A 22,918-nucleotide genomic window follows, 5' to 3' on the forward strand; every position below is an offset into this window, starting at 1 on the left:
ACAAGGCTCCCATGTGGCCGCCATCTTTCTTTCCAGAGGGAGGAGGGCGAAGGGGAGCAACACCCTTTCCCCTCTGGGCAGAAATGATTGCCTGGATTAACGCATAGTCCTTTCACTTTTCTGCTCCAAGCTGCTGGGTTCTGCATTAGGTCATTGTGCTTCTGGGGCTGTGGCCGTGCTGGAGAGCCGCTCGTGGGGGCAACTGGTGGCCTCGGTAGGGCATGAAGGGCGGACCAAAACACCCCCCTTCCCATGAGGTTTTAGTCGCCCCCACACTCCCGGCTCATACCTGCTGTCCACAAGGCTCCCATGTGGCCGCCATCTTTCTTTCCAGAGAGGAGAGGGAGAATGGGGCAACACCCTTTCCCCTCCAGCAGACTTGATGGCCTGGATCAATGCATAGTCCGTTCACTTTTCTGTTCCAAGCTGCTGGGTTCTGCATTAAGCCCTTGTGCTTCTGGGGCTGTGGCTGTGCTGGAGGGCCGCTCGTGAGGGGCGACTGGTGACCTCGGTAGGGCGTGAAGGACGGACCGGAACGCCCCCCTTCCCATGAGGTTTTAGTCGCCCCCACACTCCCGGCTCATACCTGCTGTCCACAAGGCTCCCATGTGGCCGCCATCTTTCTTTCCAGGGAGGAGAGGGCGAATGGGGCAACACCCTTTCCCCTCCAGCAGACTTGATGGGCTGGATCAACGCATAGTCCGTTCACTTTTCTGCTCCAAGCTGCTGGGTTCTGCATTAAGTCCTTGTGCTTCTGGGGCCGTGGCCGTGCTGGAGAGCCGCTCGTGAGGGGCGACTGGTGACCTCGGTAGGGCGTGAAGGACGGACTGGAACGCCCCCCTTCCCATGAGGTTTTAGTCGCCCCCACACCCCCGGCTCATACCTGCTGTCCACAAGGCTCCCATGTGGCCGCCATCTTTCTTTCCAGAGGGAGGAGGGCGGAAGGGAGCAACACCCTTTCCCCTCTGGGCAGAAATGATTGCCTGGATTAACGCATAGTCCTTTCACTTTTCTGCTCCAAGCTGCTGGGTTCTGCATTAAGCCCTTGTGCTTCTGGGGCTGTGGCCGTGCTGGAGAGCCGCTCGTGGGGGGCAACTGGTGACCTCGGTAGGGCGTGAAGGACGGACCGGAACGCCCCCCTTCCCATGAGGTTTTAGTCGCCCCCACACCCCCGGCTCATACCTGCTGTCCACAAGGCTCCCATGCGGCCGCCATCCTTCTTTCCAGAGAAGAGAGGGCGAATGGGGCAACAACCTTTCCCCTCCGGCAGACTTGATGGCCTGGATTAACGCATACTCCTTTCACTTTTCTGCTCCAAGCTGCCGGGTTCTGCATGAAGTCCTTCAAGAGGTACAGCAGAAGTAGAGCAAAAGTACAATTTAACCCTTACATATCAAAGTAGCCTGATACACCAATGGGAACAGTACATCACTGCTCAGACCACCTTGAACCCAGGGTTAAACCAAAAACTCACATGAAGCACTAGTAATAATGAAAAAATTAAGAAATTTCACCATTCTCTGGACAGGGACAGAAGCCCAGAACACTTCTCAAGTGCTTCATAAATTCTGAGACTGACTGACATGACCTAAAGCAACAAAATGCTCTATATAACCACTGAACTACTAAAGCATCACAAGAGTCAATGAACCTACAATAAGACCGAGGGGAGAAACAATAAGTAATTGAACAGAAGAGGTAAAGAATAAAATAGTAGGACTCAGCATTAGAATGGAACAAGCCAAAATTGAATCAGTGACACACTTGGCGGTGGGTGGGGGGAGTATGATTCTGACAACAGGTCAACCTGTTCCTTCAGGGCAAGCACATCAGCAGTCTGCTGGTGTCTTCAATGCTGCTGTGCCTTTGGTCGGACCCCAACAAATTGGGTCCAAGTTTACCAGGAAAGTAAACTGACAAAAGATACATATGTGGGAGCCACATAGACAAACCACCGCTGGCTCAGCTATACAGGCTCACTTATTGGCCTTATTTTCAGAGACTCATAAATTTCGAAAGAGAACAAAAGCCATAGTTAAGGCCAGTGGTGCACTGTGGGAGAGCAGGCGTGACCTGCATGGCATATGCCAATTTCTCTGGAAAAGATGGAAACAAGGGTCATGATCTAGAGACACAAAAGAGTCTCGAACAGAGCAGCTCACTGCAGAGATGCCTCCAGAATTCAAGCCAGACCAACTTCATCGACATGCCCAGATTTTGGGGGCGGGGAAGGCATTGTCCCTCCACCTGCCCCCTAAACCCCACCTCCCTGGTTGTTGCCAACTTTCAGAACCCAGAGAGAAGTGCAGGTAAGCGGGTTCAGAGACAACAAACTCCTGGCATCAATGGATAGGGGATGGGATGGTGCCTCTCTTCCCCTATCCCCAAGGGACCCTGGATGTCACGCCCAGAAACTGCCTCTGGCTCCTACTTAAGCTCCATAATGGCCATGATCCAGAGACACACAAAAGAATTTCTGAATCGAGCAACTTGCTACAGAGATTTCTACACACCCTACTTATGTAGAATTTTAGAATTCCAGGAGCACGCTGCCGCTCCTTGACCACGCAACATCTTATTCAAATCATAACAAGCAATACAAAAGAGAGTATAGGGGAGATTGTCTGCCATAGAGGCAGGGGGAAGGGTGGGACGGTAGGGATACTGGGGACATTGGTGGTGGAAGACGTGCATTGGTGGAGGGATGGGTATTTGATCATTGTATAACTGAAACACAAATAGGGTAGTTTTGTAATTATCTCACAGTGATTCAATAAAATTTTTTTTAAAAAAGACAGTACACATGTCCTCATCAATAAGCAAGAGATGGAGGCCAGAAAGATAGCAAACCAGGTAGGGTACTTACTTGCACATGACTGATCTGTTTGATCCCTTGTTCCCCATGTGGTCTGCTTAGCCAGCCAGGATTGTTCTCTGCATGCAGATCCAGGGTAAGCCCAGAGCACCAGTGGATGTGACCCACAAACAAATAAAAAAGAGGTCTAGAAAAGTAAATTTTTAAATAAATAATGTAAGTTATTTAACTGACATCAGAAGAGAAAAATCACTGAATTATAGAATTGAGAGAAGGGCAGTAAAGAAACAAATGCAATAGTGTAATGGGAAAGGTACTTTCTTGCATGAGGCTGACTTGGATCCAATATTCAATATCACCCAGAATCCTCCAACTCCCACCAGGGGTGACCTCTGTGTACAGAGCCAGGAGTAAGCCCTGAGCACTGCTAGTGTAGACCACCAAAAAAATTAAAATGAAAAAAAAACAGTAAAAAACCTCCCCAAGCAAAAGTACAGATCCAAAATGGATTCACTAACACTCAGCCAATCCAAATTAGATCCTCAGCACTCCTATGTTTTACCAAGCCCCGTGGGTGTCACTCATGATCACTGAGCCAGCAGTAAGACCTGAGCTCCTATGGGAGTGATGCAAAAAAAATAAATAACCTAAAAATCAAACTGATATTCACAACAAATGTAAAAAATTACATGAGTATTATCAGTCATTTTACAAAGAAAAATAAAAGGACTCTGGAAATGGGAAAACACTACATGTTTGTGGATATAAAAATTAACATTTCCCAAATGATAATAACCAAATTATACATATTTCATGCAGTTGTTCAAGATTCTAATGACATTCATCAACAATTTAGAAAATTTTTTAGTGAAATTAATCCAGAATCATAAAACTCCCTGAGAACTAAAAGCAATTGCAAGAAAAAGGAGGGAAGGAATGCATTTCCTGACTTAATATTTTGTATAGTAAATTTTCCCATTATAAGGATGTATGGTTGTCAGTGAGACCCCAGAAATATTCAAAGGGGGCATCGGTGAAAATTAGATAAGTGGAGGTGGTGGTGGTGTTGGGCATAGCATGAGAGTATAGGGTTAACCAATAAGATAGGGAGATATAGGAAGAATCAAGATTGGAAGGGGGGCACATTAAAGGAACGGTCAAGAACAATGTTGCAAAACATAGTATTCAAAATTATGATCTATTGAAAGAAAAGCAAACTCTCAGGGCCATGGGGTAGAATTGACAGCACACAGATATAACACAGATATATACACATATATTTATTGAAAGTCTATGACAGAGCTTCTGGGTACATAAAGTGGGGCAGGCAAGTCCTCTTCAACTAACATGTTGGGAAAACTGGAAAATAAAATGTAAAAAAAGAGAAATATGTATCTCATATCCCCCCAAATGTAATTCAAAGTGGATTATACACATTGAACTTGGTCCATAATCCATACAATACATTTATGAAAGCATATGCAGACCTGTCTAGGAAAGGAACCTCATAGGTGTGTGCAATGTTTGACTTCTCTGGTAAAAGAAATAAAAATACAAAGAGGATTAAAGCAAATGTACAAGTGTTTACAGAACAAAAGAACCTTGGGATAAAATTTTCAAACTGCCCTACTTAGTGGGAGAAAATATTTTCAAACATATAACAAATGATGGACCAATATCAAGATGTATAAAGCATGCAAAAGCTCAAAAAAACACAAATCATACAAGCCTATTGTTTCTAGGAGTTTCTTGGTAGAGGTTTTAGGGTTCTCTAAGTATAGTATCATGTCATCTGCGAATAGTGAGAGCTTAATTTCTTCTTTCCCTATCTGGATGCCCTTAATATCTTTTTCTTGCCTAATCGCTATTGCAAGTACTTCCAGTACTATATTGAACAGTAGTGGAGAGAGTGGGCATCCTTGTCTCGTCCCTGACCTTAGGGGGAAGGGTCTCAGTTTTTCCCCATTGAGGATGATGTTTGCTGTAGGTTTGTGGTAGATGGCTTTAACTATATTGAGGAAAGTCCCCTCTATCCCCATTTTGGCAAGGGTTTTCATCATGAATAGGTGCTGGATCTTGTCAAAAGCTTTCTCTGCGTCTATTGATATGATCATATGATTTTTATCTTTTCTTTTGTTGATATGATGGATTATGTTGATTGATTTCCGAATGTTGAACCATCCTTGCATCCCTGGGATGAATCCTACTTGGTCATGATGTATGATCTTTTTGATGAGTTGTTGTATTCTATTGGCTAGTATTTTGTTGAGAATCTTCGCATCCGTGTTCATCAGGGATATTGGCCTGTAGTTTTCTTTTCTTGTGGTGTCTTTGTTTCCTTTTGGTATTAGAGAGATATGGGCTTCATAGAAGCTGTTTGGGAGAGTTTCTGTTTTTTCAATTTCCTGGAAAAGCTTGAGAAGAATTGGCAATAGGTCCTCTTTAAATGTTTGGAAAAATTCGCTAGTAAATCCGTCTGGGCCTGGGCTTTTGTTTTTGGGAAGACTTTTGATTACAGTTTCAATTTCCTTGATGTGAATGGGTCTATTCAGGTACTCTATATCTTCTTGATTCAGCTTTGGGAGATGGTAGAGATCCAGGAATTTATCCATTTCTTCTAGGTTCTCGTGTTTCGTGGCATAGAGACTTTCAAAGTAGTCTCTGATGATCTCTTGAATTTCTTTAGTTTCTGTTGTGATATCCCCATTCTTATTTCTGATTCGATTTATTAGGGTTCTCTCTCTCTGTTTCTTTGTGAGTGTTGCTAGTGGTTTATCTATCTTATTTATTTTCTCGAAGAACCAGCTCTTGGTTTCATTGATCTTTCGGATTGTTTCTTTGTTTTCCATGTCGTTGATTTCTGCTCTAAGTTTTATGATCTCTTTCCTTCTGCCTGATTTAGGCTCTTTCTGTTGATCCTTTTCTAAGGTCTTGAGCTGTGAGGTCAAATTGTTTATGTGCATCGTTTCTATCGACTTAAGATAGGCTTGCAGAGCTATAAATTTTCCCCTTAATACAGCTTTCGCTGCATCCCATAAGTTCTGGTAGTTTGTGTCTTCATTCTCATTTGTTTCCAGGTATCTTTTGATTTCATCCTTGACTTCGTTCCTGACCCACTCATTGTTCAGCATCGAGTTGTTTAATTTCCAGGTGTTTGATTTGGTTCTCCGTGTCTGTGTGTGATTCACTTCTATCCTCAGTGCATCATGGTCTGAAAAGATGGCTGATACTATTTCTATCTTCTTGATTCTGTTGAGGTATGTTTTGTGTCCTAGCACATGGTCTATTTTGGAAAATGTTCCGTGCGCACTGGAGAAGAATGTGTATTCTTTCTTTTTGGGGTGTAAAGCCCTGTATAAGTCCATAAGCCCTTTCTCTTCTATTACTTCTTTCAAAGCCAATAATTCCTTGCTGGGTTTTGTTCGTGTTGATCTATCCAGAGGTGATAAGGCGATGTTGAAGTCTCCAAGTACTATTGTGTTGGTAGTGATGTCCTCCTTAAAATCTGTTAGCAGTTGTTTTAAATATTTAGCTGTTCCCTCATTAGGTGCGTATACATTTAAGAGTGTGATTTCTTCCTGTTGTACGTATCCCTTGATGAAGAGAAAATAGCCTTCACTGTCCCTTCTAATCTTTTTCAAGGTGAAATTAATGTTGTCAGATACTAGTATGGCCACCCCAGCTTTTTTGAAGGAGTTGTTTGCTTGCAGGATTGTATTCCATCCTTTGACTTTGAGTCTGTGTTTGCTCTGGCTGTTGAGGTGAGTTTCTTGTAGGCAGCAGAATGTTGGGTTCTGTCTCTGTATCCATTTTGCCACTCTGTGTCTCTTAACTGGTGAATTTAGACCGTTGACATTGAGAGAGAGAATGGTTATGGGGTTTTGTGTCATGTTTCTGTGCAGGTGTGTTGTGGTTGTAGGGTTTGTCTTTTCTTATAGTAGCCCCTTTAGGCCTTGCTTTAGGTTTGGTTTTGAGTCTATGAAGTTCCTGAGCTGCTGTTTATCTATAAAATAATGTACTGTTCCTTCGATTTTGAGGGAGAGTTTAGCCGGGTAGAGTATTCTTGGGGAAGCATTCATTTCAGTGAGTTTTTTGACTATATCTCGCCACTGCCTTCGGGCTTGTAGGGTTTCCTCTGATAGGTCTGCTGTGAATCTAAGGGATGCTCCTTTGTATGTGATTTCCTTCTTTGCTCTTGCTGCTTGCAGTATTGTGTCTCTATCGGCAGTATCAATCATTCTAAGTATGATATGTCTTGGAGTGTTTTTGTTGGGGTCTCTTTTAGCTGGCACCCTTCGGGCTCCTTGAACCTGAATGTCTGCATTGTGCAGCTCTGGGAAGTTTTCAGCAATGATTTGTTTGACGGTGTTTTTTTCATTGGGATTGTTTCCCTGAGGTTCAGGTAGTCCCATGATTCTAATATTGTTCCTCTTGGAGTCATCTGCTAGGACTCTGATTCTCTGTAGAGCCATTTTGAGGTCCCTTGCCAGTGTTTGTTGTTGCGTGTTGGCTTGTTGCAGCTGATCTTCCAGGTCACTGATTCTCTCTTCAGCTGCGGTCATTCTATTTTTAAGAGAAGAAACTGAATTTCTCATTTCATCTATGGAATCTTTTAATCGTGACATTTCTGCCCTCATTTCTTCTCGTAATTTGTCTATTTTTTCTGTGGTGTTACTGGCTGTCTGTCTGAGTGTTTCATTGAGTTGATTGAACATCTTGATGACTTCGAACCTGAATTCTATGTCAGAGAGGTCCCTTAGGTGAGCTGTATTGACAGAATGGTCTAGATTGTTTTCGTTGTTCTCCCCTTGTGTTGGAGATTTTCTTTGTTTCTTCATATTGCTGAGTAGATTGGGTTACTAGATTCCTTGGGTAGTAGGTTCCTTAGTGTAGGAAAACAACCTGCGGCTGCGTTAGCGGCCGCCCGCTGGAAATTAAGCCACGCCCACTTTTGAGGCCACGCCCACTTTGAGGAGGCCACGCCTCTACAGAACCCTGGGTTTGGGATGAGATGGGCGCCGCCGTCAGGTCAGGAGTGAAGAGGGCAGGGCAGACGCTCAAAACTGCTTCTCTTCAGGCATCACGGGGGACACCTGGGGTCCTGCAGGGAAAGATGGAGGTCCCAGGGTCGCGAGCCGGCAGCTGTTCTGACCTGGAATTAAGATGAGATGGGCGCCGCCTCAGGTCAGGAGTGAAGAGGGCAGGGCAGACGCTCAAAACTGCTTCTCTTCAGGCATCACGGGGGACACCTGGGGTCCTGCAGGGAAAGATGGAGGTCCCAGGGTCGCGAGCCGGCAGCTGTTCTGACCTGGAATTAAGATGAGATGGGCGCCGCCTCAGGTCAGGAGTGAAGAGGGCAGGGCAGACGCTCAAAACTGCTTCTCTTCAGGCATCACGGGGGACACCTGGGGTCCTGCAGGGAAAGATGGAGGTCCCAGGGTCGCGAGCCGGCAGCTGTTCTGACCTGGAATTAAGATGAGATGACTATAGGCTTGTATAGTAAAGTGGCAGGCTATAAAATCAATACCCAAAAATCCATGGCATTCCTATACGCAAATAGTGAAAGAGAAGCAAGTGACATCAAGAAAACAATCCCATTCACAATTGTGCCCCAGAAAATCAAGTATCTAGGAATCAGCTTAACTAAGGAAGTAAAGGACCTGTACAAGGAAAACTACAAAACGCTACTTCAGGAAATAAAAGAGGACACGAGGAAATGGAAAAATATCCCCTGTTCATGGATGGGGAGAATCAACATCATCAAAATGGCAATACTTCCCAAAGCACTATACAAATTCAATGCAATCCCTATAAGGATACCCATGACATTCTTCAAAGAAATGGAGCAAACACTCCTGAAATTTATATGGAACAATAAGCCCCCACGAATAGCTAAAGCAATTCTTGGGAAAAAGAAAATGGGAGGAATCAACCTCCCTAACTTCAAACTCTACTACAAGGCAGTAATAATTAAAACAGCATGGTACTGGAACAAAAGCAGAGCTGCAGACCAATGGAACAGAGTTGAATATACTGACATTTCCTCCCAAACATATAATCATCTAATTTTTGATAAGGGGGCAAGAAAAGTGAAATGGAGCAGGGAAAGCCTCTTCAACAAACTGTGCTGGCAAAATTGGACGGCTACATGCAAAAAAGTGGGCTCAGATCTCTGCCTAACACCATGCACAAAAGTAAGATCAAAATGGATTTATGACCTCAACATCAGACCAGAATCCATAATGTTTATTGAAGACAAAGTCGGCAAAACTCTCCATGATATTGAAGCTAATGGTATCTTCAAAGATGTCACGCCACTAGCCGAGCAAGTGAAAACAGAGATAGACAAATGGGACTATCTTAAACTAAGAAGCTTCTGCACCTCCAAAGAAACAGTGACCAAAATACAAAGACAGCCTACAGAATGGGAAAGGATATTCACCAAGTACACATCCGACAAGGGGTTGATATCAAGGATATACAAGGTACTGGTTAAACTCCACAAGAAGAAATCACCCAACCCCATCAAAAAATGGGGTGAGGAAATGAACAGAAACTTTCGCAAAGAAGAAATTCGAATGGCAAAAAGGCACATGAGAAAATGCTCTACATCACTAATCATCAGAGAGATGCAGATCAAAACAACAATGAGATATCATTTCACACCACAGAGACTGGCCCACATCCACAAGAACAAAAGCAACCGGTGCTGGCGCGGATGTGGCGAGAAAGGGACCCTCCTTCACTGCTGGTGGGAATGCCGGCTGGTCCAACCCTTTTGGAAAACAGTATGGACGACTCTCAAAAAATTAGAATTTGATCTCCCATTTGACCCAGCTATAGCACTCCTGGGAATATATCCCAGAGAGGCAAAAAGGTATAGTCGAAGTGACATCTGCAATTGTTTGTTCATTGCAGCACTCTTTACAATAGCCAGAATCTGGAAAAAACCTGAGTGCCCAAGAACAGATGACTGGTTAAAGAAACTTTGGTACATTTACACAATGGAGTACTATGTAGCTGTTAGAAAAGATGAAGTTATGAAATTTACATACAAGTGGTACTACATGGAAAGTATCATGTTAAGCGAAATGAGTCAGAAAGAGCGGGATAGACACAGAAAGATTGCATTCATCTGGGGAACATAAAGCAACAAAAAGGGAGAGTGACACACAGGAATGGCTGAGATTAGTACCAGGAATTTTGCTCCATGAATGGAAGGCCAGCCACAGGCTCTAGGTGAAAAGGAAGCTCAGATAGAGAAGAGAGTACCAAATGAAGGGTGTTGTGAGGGCCCTCCCAGGGTGGGAGAAGCATGCTAAAAGTAGTCGATGGACCAAACATGATTGCCACTCAAAGCCTCTCTTGCAAAACACAGTACCCAAAAGAAGAGAGAGAGAACAGGGGGGAATGCCCTGCCACAGAGGCAGGATGGGACGGGGGGGGGGGATGAGGGTGGGGGGGATGCTGGGACCCATTGGGTTGGATGACGGGCACTGGTGGAGGTATGGGGACTTGATCATTGTGTAACTGAAACCCAAGCACAAAATTTGTGGGCCTATAACTGTACCTCATGGTAAAAAAAAAAAAAAAAACACAAATCATCACATCAAAACAGGAGAGAAGTGAGACCCATCCACAAAGAGGACATACAAATTATCAATAAGTGTATGAAAACATGTTTAGTATCAACTATTACCAGGAAATTGCAAATCAAAACAATGAGATATTATCACACACCAGTGTGAATGGCATATGTCACAAAGAGTAGAAACAACCACTATTGGCAGGAATGTTAAAAAGGTTCCCTCATGGGGAAAACAATCTGGTTCAACTTCTAGGGAAAACACTCCAGAGATTTCACCAAAACAATGAAAATATAATTTCCATATGATTCAGAGATTTCACTTGTTGGCATTGTCCCCCTAAAAACAAAAAAAATATGAATTTGAAAAAATATATGTATACCTATGTTCATGGAAGCACTGATTAGAATAGCCAAGATATGGAGACAACGCAAACATCAATGATGGGTGAATAAAGAAGTTAGGACACACGTGCACACATGCAGATGTACACAACGGAATTTTACTAAGGTATTACAAAATAATGAAATCTCTGACTGGAGCTGCAATAAGTAACATGGATTAAGACAAAAACCTTAATTTCAATAAGTAAGTTAGTTGAAATAAGTAAGAGAGATTAAGACAAAACTCACACAATCTCTCTCGTGTGTGATATTGGGAGTCAGAAAACTAGGAAAGAGAGAGTGTCAAATATGGCAACCCCTTGGCCTTGAATTGCAAACCTGAGATTACCATGCACTTGGGGGAGGAGTGGGATAAAACAAGACGTGAAGCTGGAAGTAGCACATGGATAGTGGTGGAAAGTCTTGTGCATTTTGGTGGGATGAACTGCAATAACTGTAATAATAAATACTGTTCCCCCAACAAAGCAGTGGTTAGAACTGTTGGTTATTAATTATTTGTTACCAGGGAAGGCACACATGACCTGCAAAGATTAACCTTAGACCTGTCACTCATCATCCTCATTTAGGAGGACTTGAAATGTTCTTGACTGAAGTAGTGATGGTTTCCAATGAGAAAAATTCTCTCTTGCTTTCACATGACTCAAACTTTGCACACAGCCTTATTATTTTAACCATCTTAGACATCCATAAACTCCTTTGGTGTTCAACCCACTTGGGAGCTAGATGGCAGTGGGTGCTGGTCTCCTGGTGTATTTAGGGCTCATTCAAGCCCGGAATGGGTGGAAGGGAACACAACAATCTATCTGGGGTCTCCACCTATAGAGTTGGAGTGCAAATAACCCAGAGCACTATCAACACAGCAGAGCCAGAGAATGAGAAATCAAATTCAAAGCAATGAAGGAAAAATATACATGCATACATATTTACTACATATATATATGTATATATATAGCATTCAATGCATCACAATCTTTTCAAGTGTACATGGTTACATTTGCTAGGACTGATCATTTGTTAGACTACAAAAATTTTCTTAGCAATATCAAGAAGACCTAAAACATGCCAAGTAACCAATGTGAACACAATGGCAAGAAAGTAGAAATTAATCATAAAGAAAACTTAGAACTACATATATGCATGGAAATAAAACAACTCTGAACAGCCAATGGTACAAGAAAGAAAGTTAACTGGAAATTAGAGGAGAAAAAATGAGACAAATGAAAATGGAAACACAACTTTCTAAAACAAGTGACAAGCTGCAGAGTTAAGAGAAATTTCACAGCATTAAAGGCCTGCGTCATCCCCTGATGTAGGATAATACTCTTTTGTCCTTCCTCAGGTAGCTTAGGTTTGTCAGGTCACACCCATCTAAGGACACTGAACTTGTTTTGTAAGCAATGTCCTTTCTGTGTGGACACAGGAAGACAGTTAATATTATGCTTTGTAACTTGGGAGTTGATTGACTCCAAATAATATTTACTCCTGGGCATCTGATTTCTTGACTCAGTTGCCCTTAGTTCCTAGCACCCCAAGAGCAGGGTCCCGATGAGGGATTGAATGGACCTAGGGCAAGCGGTGAGCTACCCTGGCACCGAAATGGGCCAGGCCAAAGCACCACGATACTCAACTATAAGTTGAGGGCATGATCATGGACAAATGCTGTCATGATCCTAAAGTAAGTAATGATGAGACTAGGACCCTGCTGGAGCTAGGAAGATTAACCTGGCCTGAGGACTGCAGAATGTATAGTGAGATGTTCTCAGGAAGAACCAAACTAAGTTTATATCTCTTACTGTGCTCATACAGAATGACATTGCTAGAAATATTAGAAATAGATTTATTACAACTATGTAAGTAGATTACTAACTGAGGGAAGAACACACCCTTGTTGGGATCCCACCCTTGAGCAGATCTCCTAGTAATCTGGAGTAATCTCTTTAGATGAGATTTTATCCTTAATCTCCTGGAGCAGTGGTCTTACCTCTCTTTGTTGATTTGTCAGTATTCAACCCACCTTTATGTCACCGCCTTACGTTATTGCTATATAAACTAAGACCGTAAACTCATAGAGGAGAGTCAGAGCAAGAGGGGCTCAAGCTTGAGAGAAAGAACAGCCATCCTGATCCAGGCACACACAGGACTCAAGAGCACTGAACGAAGGCAGTGAGAAAGGGCCATCCAGTGAGCCCGTGAACACACAACCTTCAGCGTGATAAGATTTTACACCCTAGCAGCCAAAATCCTCCAGAACTCAACTGCTGCCATGTTCACAGCCGTTCTTCACATGTTCAGGCCAAGGCTCACCTATGAGTGAACATATTCCTGGACCAAGCGGCTGCGTCTCATACCTGACCCCACCCATCTTCCAAGAGTGGCACACCACATTTGATGGGGTTTAAAGGAGAAGGCAACCAATCCTATGCCTCCTGTTCATTGATATCGACTTGCTCCAGCAGGCCCAATAACGACTCCATTTTGAGACTTGTTGTTACTGTGTTTGGCATATTAAGACGTCACGGGTAGCTTGCCAGGCTTTTCAGTGCAGGCGAGATACTCTGGGTAGCCGGGCTCCCTGAGAGGGACGGAGGAATTGAACCCAGGTTGGCCTTGTCGGCCACTTGCAAGGCAAACGCCCTACCGCTGTGCTATCACTCCAGCCCAATATATATGCACACAAGGTTCAACCTTTTACAATATGCTCATAATCTCTTATAGAAGGGCTTAGTGGGTCCTGCGTGAAATGCAACAATCTTCACACACTTTTCTCTAAGGAAACATTTTCGAGCATTTTCATCATTTTATTCAGAACAAACAATACAAAAGAAATCATGTTGGTTCTGCTTTGGGGCAGGGGTTGGGGTTTGGGGTGAAAACATCTGAAATATGGTAGTGGGAAGGTGTAATGATATTGGGATTGGTGATCAAATATTAAATGTAATCAAAGATCGCCTTACAAGCGTCCAACATGGCCGACCCGAGTTCGATTCCTCCGCCCCTCTCAGAGAGCCCGGCAAGCTACCGAAAGTATTTGATATGCCAGACACAGTAACAACAAAGTCTCCAATGGAGACGTTACTGGGCCCACTCAAGCATTGTGAACTACTTTATAAAAATAAAATTTAAAAAAAGAAATAAGAAAATTCTCAAATGAAAGGGAAAATTAGCCAAGCCACCAATTGATTCTGGTATAGTAAATAAAATTGACAAAAAAATAAGTAGCCTACAATGCTACAACTTGAAAAGTAAACATTTAAACCAACATTAAAATACAAAGAAGAACACAGCTACTGTGAACAATGGTACACCAACAAATCTAAACAAGATTGACTCAGGATAAAAATACATAAAATAAAACCAGAAATAAACAAATGGGCCTACATCTGAAAGCTTATGTATGGCAAAAAAAAATCAGACTTCTTAAAAATCCAAATCAGACTTTCTTAAAATTGAAACGCTTCCTACGAAATGGGAGAAAACATTTGCAAACCATGCTTTTGGTAAAGGCTTAAATATTACATATGCATAAAGCGTTATAAAGCTCAACCAGAAAAACTCAATAATTACATAAAATTGGAGATGAGCATCCATTTTCCCAAAATGGCTAAGTAAAACCAGCAGACATCTGAAAAGATATTACTAGTCACTTGTTATCTGAGAAATGCAAAGCAAAAATTAAAAAGCAATGAATTTCAAGTCACAAGAGTCAGAAAGATATATATATCTTAGCTAAATATATATCTAAAAATAACTGATATATATACATATATGTGTGTGAGTGTATATATATACATATATATGTGTGTGTGTGTATATATATATATATATATATATATATATATATATATCTGGAAACAACCAGTAGTGAGAAGGGGTGGTGTAAAAGGGGTGCTATTTCATTCACAGTCTGTGGGAACAACATTTGGCTGAACCTCTGTGGAAAAGTTTGGAAACCTCTCTAAAAGCAAGAATCACTCTATCACTGTCATCCTGTTGTTCAACAATTTACTTGATGAGCTCAATGAAGTCAGGTGCCAGCAATGTCTCCATTCATCCAAGCCCTGAGATTTTAGCAGCCTTTCCTTACTTGTCTTTCCCAATGATTGGAGGTTCTTTCAGGGTCAGGGAAATAAGACTCATTATTTTAATAATTTTGGCATATCGAATACACCATGAGTAGTTTGCCAGGCTGTCCAGTATGGGGAGAATACTCTCGGTAGATTGCTGGACTGTCTGAGATATATATATATATACATATATATATATATATATTTATATATAAATTTCCTCTATGATTTGTTACCTATTGTCTGAAACTATATATAAATATATATATATTTTATATATAAATATATATATATTTCCTCTATGATTTGTTAACTACTGTCTGAAACCCATCATATTGGTGCTGTAATTATGGAAAATGGGTAGGGATGTGGCCAGGAATATGTTCACTCAGATGTGAGGCTCGGCCCAAGCGTGTGGAAAGCGGCCTGGAGTTGGGTAGTGGAGCAAGAATATAGGTTCCAAAAGACCTAGTGATTTCACATTTGCATGTTACCACCAAAACCCCTTAATAGAAAAGTCAAAATGATATATGCACTCCTGTATTCACTGCAGTGCTAAGTACAATACTCAGAAAAACCCCAAATGGACACATAAACGGATAAAGTTATAGTATAAACACAAACAACAGAACCCTACTCAGCTACAAGAAAAGGTAAAATCTTGCAGACTCCTGCAATTTGGATGAATGGAGGGCATCCTGACGAGCAAAATAATTCAGAGCAAGGACAAATACTGTATGATCTCAGCGTGCTATTTAAACAAAAGAAGGTAATTTAAAAATCCTGAATGAAGAGAAAGTCTTGACTTTTGATTACACTAAGAAATCCTCAGTCAAGGAAGAAGCAGACTGAAGGTGATCTGAGGACAATGGTGGGGAAAGGCACCCACGTCGAGAGTTACTGATGACAACATATATGACCTTAGTTGTGCGATGCACGTATAACATGCTGAAAATCACATGCCATGACCACTACATATGTGCCTATCTTTGCAAACACACCAACACTGGACCTTCACTCCTCAGGTACACAAAGCAACTTAAACTCCCGAAGTTGCTCATGGGGAAAATGAAGTACACCCCTCATTCTGTGTCCTTGGGAAAGAATTCATAAGAGCTTCCATGACTGGCTACTCCCAGGACAGAGTGGAAACACTCAGTGAGCTGCTGCCTTGTCTGCCCAGTACACCGTCTTCCTTCCCTCTGGGATTTCTCAAGATTCTTTCCAATTGCATTTGCCCTTTCTCCAGCAGATATTTATCATCCTAACAAATTCTTTGTGGGATGAAGGAAACTGAATTAGTGTTGCCATAATACCAGAACCACCACCACCACAGGTCCCTCATATTTAATGGGTCACCATGTTCAGCTTGCTCTGCTGGGCCCAAAATTTCACTGGCTGCTTACTGAAGTAAACAACCTGAAATGCGTGTTTCTGCCACTTGGCCATCCTACTGGTTTCTTGGAACTGGTTATCACGATGCTTCAACTCAAACAGATCTGGGATGGCAGCATTACACCCATGTACTTGTGAGCTGACAATGGCTGGAACACTTCTACCTGTTCTCTGTAAATGAAGTGTCTGTGTCCAAAAGTACTACAGATAATGAACACACATTTTAAATATTTTAAGGCATTAAAATGTACAAAAATAAAGTTTCACTGTCAATTTTGTAAGCTAAACTGAGCCTTTACCTATCTTTGTTGATATTTGCTTTGTTCTTGCATCTCCTGCTAACCTGGCTATCAATTGCACAACAATTGGACGTCATATTATAATTGATGCATTATTTTAAGTCATGAAAACTGTTTCATTTATTAACGAGGGTATAGTGACGGAAACTAATTGCTGGTTCCTAAAACGTTTTGGGAAACAAAGGAAAAACTTTTCTATGTATTCATTTTCTATTTGTGTTAGAGATTTTCCCCATTTACGACGGACCTGACTTTCTTCAAGTTCAAGGGCTAATGTTTTCAATAAGAAAAAACTTCGTTTGCTTTTGTATCATACAAAAAAGGTCCACAAAGTAGTAGGGTTAGTTTGCTTCTGCTGTTTTATTGCTGTTGTGTTTTGGGATTCTTTTGTTTTGGTTTTAAACTACACTGACTGAGCTCAGTAATTGCTCTGCACTCAGGAATTAATCTAGCAGTACTCAGGGTACCATCTGGGATTACGGGGATGGAAGCCATGTTGGTCATATGCAAGGCAATGGCCCTGCCTACTGCACTATCGCTCCGACCCCAAGTAGCAGTTTGAATGGTCCCAGGATTCCTTTACCTCCCTCGCGCTCAGCATCCGGATCCGGAAACGACATGGTGCAGGTGTGAGGTGGGAACCACAGCCTGGGGGAGACGCGCCCCTGCAGACAGCTGGACAGGGCCACACACCTCTCTGTTGAATCTGATAGAGGCATGGGTGCAAATATCCCAAAGGGGAATCATTACACCCATAGCCTGTGGGACGTTGGCAGCTGCAGACCCCGCGCGAAATGCAGGTGCGCGTTCATGTCCGTTACCTCTAACTGCTTAGAACTGACCCAGGACAGCCCCAGTGCGCGCGCACCTACGGGCCGTGGTGGGTGCAAACTTCCGCCAGTCATGCACGCAGGAGAGCCTCCAGAATTATAGGTGGCTTTTCAGGACACAGCAAGGAAGCAAACATAAAGTCTTGCCTGAAGCCTGAGGACAAAGTTCAAGCTCAAAATCCATCTCATGAGAAATCCCTGGCTGAAAATCAAGTATAGCTTCTTCATGACCGAATTGGAAGTTTCAAGAAATTTCTCGAGTCCTCGTTCCCTGTGTCCAACATTGTTTGGGGAAGGATGTTCTTGATTTTGATAGAATTCTTATGACCTGGATATCCCTGTTGAACCAACGTACAGTGACATAGCAGCTGCTGGGAAGCGTCCGGAAATTAGTGTCTGCAAAGGCAGCTTGCCACGCTGCATAGGATGGAATGATCTGACGGCTACTGGCTGAGCAGGTCATTCCCTCATAGAGGCCAAACAGTGCAATGAGTGATGTATATAAATGCATATTCCCAAATCCTTTCAGACTGAGATTTTGGGGAGATCTTATAAATCGTTCCAAAACTAGACTGAAAAATTATTTTCTTATAAACACTGAAGAAGAGAGTGTAGAGGAAATTTGAATCAGGTTTTCCCCACCACAGATGAAAATATGCAGAAGCTAACTTTGTTGCTGATCTGAACATTGAAGGCAGTTGCACTTCCATTCTGCTCCACTTCCTAATTCAGACCTCCCTATTCCATTCACCACTGAATTGCCAGACACTGTAAGGATTTAGTTAGGGTCTGCAGAATTTCATGCTGTGGGGATGGAGTCTCCTGAAAAAGAGAGAAGCCGTTTGACGAATATAAAAAAAATCACTACACATGCCAGCTAGTAGAACATACATGTGCTTTTAACCAGAGTAGAAACCAATAATGAGTTCATAAAAAATGAGATTCTTTGGGGTTTCAGTACATAGTACATATCTAGAATTCTGTTAACAACAGAAAACTACTTTGGTGTGGGAGAGAATTGTACTGACCAGAGAAAGTAGAAGGGAACACCCAGCACTGCATTAAACACACATCATTGACTTTTGTCAAAGCTTAGCTTTGAACCATTAAAGATATCCTCGATCCAACGTTTTATTTAGGAGGCAAATCATCCATAAAATATATTTCAAATACAAAGAAAGTAAGTTTGAGTTTGGTAGCTGTTCCAACTTGAGGTTTCGTGGCTATTCTAGGAAGGATAAGAGCTTCCAGTAGAACAAAACTTTGAAAAAGCTAGTCAAACATGTTAGACAAATCTACATTACTTTCAGTCCTAGGGACTGGACCCTAAGAAGGATCAGCAAAACAAACAAACAAAAAAGCAAAACCCACAGCATTTGCTGAGGAAAACTCTGTTTAAATTGTGGCCTACAGGGGTTCACAGGTCACTAATGACTGAATTTTCCAAAGAAAGAGTAGACTCTGTTGAAGGAAGTCATCAGGGAGAGAGGAAGGAGAAAGATTTGAGGGGCACACAACTAGACTGGTGGATAAAGTATTGAGATACAGCAAAGACCATGCCAACCTGTGTGCTGAGAATCGGGAAACTGTCTAAATTGCTGGAAGAGGCCATGTGAGCTGTGCTGCCACTGACAAGTTTGAAGGAAAGTTCTTGTTCTGATCCTCCAATGAGATCCTTTCATGGAATGTTGCCCCAGCCAGGCCCTCCTGGCCCTCCCCCTGTACCATCTCCCTCTCACTCCTCCTCCCTCCTGTCCGCAGTGTCTCCTGTGCTGCTCCCAGAGTTGACCATGAATCTTGGGGTCTTCGGCTCTGCTTTCAGGGTCTCGCCCTTTCTCAATCCAGGGCTCCCCCAGCCACCACCCTGGGAACCGATCCAGATGCCCCCTCTGGTGACCTCGGCCATTGCTCCTGGCAACCCTCTGGTGCTGTCACCTTTCCCCATGATGCCCGTGGTGGCAGGAGCTGCTGGCCATGGACCCCATGTCCCTGGACCTTGCAAGGTCATCCTCTAGGTCAGCCCTGAGGCAGGGCTTGTGGAGTCAGCCCAGAACCAGCCTGTCATCCTGACACAGGCTCCACTCAACTGTGGGGCCGCAGAGGCTCCATCTTCCATGGCCAGTCATCCTGCACCCCTCTACTTGGTATCGTCTGTGCTGGAGACCGTTATTCCAACTCCAGCTACTATTGTCACCCAGGCTGGAACGAGAGACCATCCTCCTCAGGCTCCGCTGCCAGTGGCCCAGGTGGCTCCCATCATGCTCCCATGCAGCGGTGGACCAATGTCCCAGTGGGTTTGTGGGTAGAGTGGTCTGGCCACCACCCGAAATCAGGCATTGCCAAAAACCTCCAGCAGTCCCAATAGCGTCTATGAGAACTTCCGGCGCTGGCAGAGCTTCAAGGCCCTTACCCAGCAGTACATTCCTTAGACTCCGGACACTGAGGCCCTTTCCTGCTTCCTTATGTGAGTCCCTCAGGTGATCTAGAACTAATGGTAGCTTCCCAGAAGGTACTGGTGTGACCCCCAGCGTAGGGTCCATGGGAGAGAATGTCCTCAGGAATGCCATCCCAGGGTTCTGGCTCAAAAGCCTGTAGTGACCAGCCATGCCTTAAAGCCTCAGCTCAGTCCCCTATCCGGGTTGATCCTGACCTATGGAATGAAGGACAGACATTCTGTTCCTAAGACCAGACACAGCACAGATGCACCAAGGTTCAGACAGGCATGACTGCTCGGCCTTGGCGTCTCATGACTTATCCCCAGAGCTGAGGCTTGACACTAGAATAGCCACCGGTCTGGGGTGTAGGAGGTGAGTCAACTCTGGGAGGGGAGGGGAGACCAGGCCGTCATCGGGGCTCAAGGAATGGGTGTGGGGCAGCGGGGGCTCCCAGCAGACGCAGACCCTGACCAAGCCTGTCCTTGCAGCCCAGTGCTGCGCACCCTGGCCTGCCTGAAGCCCACCATGGGCCTGGAGGAAGGCCTGCGCCGCGCCCTGCGGGAATGGCATGGCATGAGCAACTTTGACCGCATGATCTACTACGACATGGCTGCCAAGTGAGTCAGTCCTGGGCAGAGAGTGGGAGTTGGGGCTGGCTGCGGGCCGGGGCTTCAGGGGCTACTCCCAGATGGCCAAGGGGGCCCTGGTATCCCCGGAAGGCCCGTCCCCTGCAGAAACTTGTCCTACCCGGGGCTGGGACAATTCTGCCGACCATGCTCTGGGGCTCTTGACCACAGTCTAAGGGTCACAGTCCCTTATTTTCTGTGACCCTCAAAGGGCTGATATGGGGAATCACTGGAGGTGCTGGGGTTTGTGCCCATCCATTCTCCATCCTCCTGAGGGCTTTTCCATGAGCATCCCCTGTCCTGCCTCATCCTGCGTGCTCCAAGCCAACCCGACTCAGTGGGGCCTGTACTCCCCACACCAGGTTCATGGAGTTTGAGGCTGAGGAAGAAACGGAGGCACAGAAGCTGCAGTCGAAGAATGGAGTGCAGGGCAAGCCACCCCCTGTCCCACCCAGGCCTGAGCCTCAGGGTGCTACAGGTCAACCACTAGGCCAGCAGCCAGATACAGACCCTGTTCCCCAGCTAATGGTCACAGGCCTGGGAAGGCCCTAGGGTTCCTGCCCTTCCAGGGATCCTTCGCTCTCCCATGTACCCCTAGGCCTATGCTCAGCGGCTCCCTGTCCCTGGCTTTCTCCCTCTTCCTGCACACCCCATGCTGCCTGAGGGTGTCGGACTCACTTTTGAAGTGGGATTGGAGACCCTGGGGACACTGTGGGCCCCTCCTCCCATTGAGGTTATCCTCATCTCTCACGCAGTCACGGGATTATAGTACAACAGATGTAGGCACACACCTGACCCAGCCCACAGGTACCCATCCGCAACTCTGTGCTCAGTGCTATGTGTCTGAAGGCATGGACCTGGGTTCCCTCACATCCCTCTCTTCTTCCTTCCTCCTTAGCCTGTGTCCCTATGAAGGCCGTAACCCAGGCTCCGGCAGCCCAACCCAAGACACACAAACCACAGCGGGCCCCCAAGACCAAGTTCCCCAAGGAGATCCCCCCTGAGGCCGTGCAGGAGTACATGGACATCATGGACGAGCTGCTGAAGGCCCCCGACACAGTCAGGAGGGCACCCCTCAGGCGACGGGCAGTGGGCAGGAAGGAGCAGCAGGAGGAGGCCAGAACCTGCCCTGAGCCGGGACTCCTGAGCTACGTGGAGGAGCTGTGCTCCAGGAGGCCTTTGTCACCAAGGTGGGGGACTGGGCTCTGCTGTGGGGTGGGGAGGGCACAGGACTGCTTCTGTCCAGGGCTTGGTAGTGACGTGTGCTCTTTGCTTTGAGATCACCTGTGCTTGCATTTTTCTACTTGTGTTTGTGTGCATGTGTGCACGTGTGTCTCTCTGTACAAACATTGGCCCTTGTTTGTGCATTTCTGGGTTTGACTGATGTGTGAACATCTCTGTGTGTCTCCATCTGTGTGTACTGTGTGAGCTCTGTGCAGGAACGTAAGAGGATACATACACATGTTCCTAGACGTCGAAGAGTGTGTGTCTTTGTGTCATGTGTGTATATGTATCCATGTGTATTTACATGTGCTTCTCTGTGAGAGTAGGTGAATAGTCCATGTGCCTTTGTGAGTGCAGATTGTCTGGGCCTGTGTGTGTGAGCGCTCCCGGCTTGTGTCTGTGTGCAAATTTGTGCAGCCGTCCAAGCCCCTGCACTGTGCTGGGAACGGGTGTGTTTGCTTCCTCATTCCCATTGGTCCTTATGAGGACCCTCACTTCCGCTTCCCCCTTCCAGGTCGAGGCGGTCATTCATCCCAGCTTCCTGGAGCACCTGCTCTCCCCAGAATCCCAGCTGGATCTCCTGGCCCTGGCTGAGGAGTTGGAGGAGGTGGAAGGTCTCACCCACACACAGGTGAGGCAGATGCGTCTCTGGGGTCCATGCATGGCCTAGGGGAAAAAATGTGAGGGTTTCCTGCAAGGCAGTGGGCAGCTACCCAGGACAAATAGGAGGCATTTTGCACGTGGTTCCTGGGAAAGAGACCCTGAAGGGGACATAGGGGACAGGGCCCAGGGCACTCAGAGCAGCAGGTGGGTTGTGAGTCAGGAAGGGGTTTCCCAGCAGTGGGGCCTAGTCACTTGGTGCCCTCCCTGCTCAGGTCAAGTCCAGGGGCCTCCCTCTGACTCCTCAGGGGCGAGGAGGATGTGAATATGGGGTGAGGGGACGATTTGCGGCGGTAAGGGCCCTTAGTGTGACAGAGATCTGGGTTTTCTGCTCTGGGATGAGTCGGGTTCACTCTCTGTCCCACCCTGCACCCCAAATGCCCACAGTGTCCCTCCTCCCCACAGATTGTGGAAAAGAGTCTGCGGCCCGAGCAGGACAAGGAGGTCATGAAGGCTCGTCTCGAACACCAGCTAACCCGGAAGGACTCAAATCTAGCTAAGAGTGCAGCAGGCCACAGCACACCAACACCTACCTGGGGCCATAGGTCAGTGGCCAGCGCTGAATCCTGTCCCCCTGAGA

This window comes from Sorex fumeus, unplaced genomic scaffold (assembly GCF_029834395.1).
Source record: "Sorex fumeus unplaced genomic scaffold, SorFum_2.1 ptg000046l, whole genome shotgun sequence".
Classification (NCBI taxonomy): Eukaryota; Metazoa; Chordata; class Mammalia; order Eulipotyphla; family Soricidae; genus Sorex; species Sorex fumeus.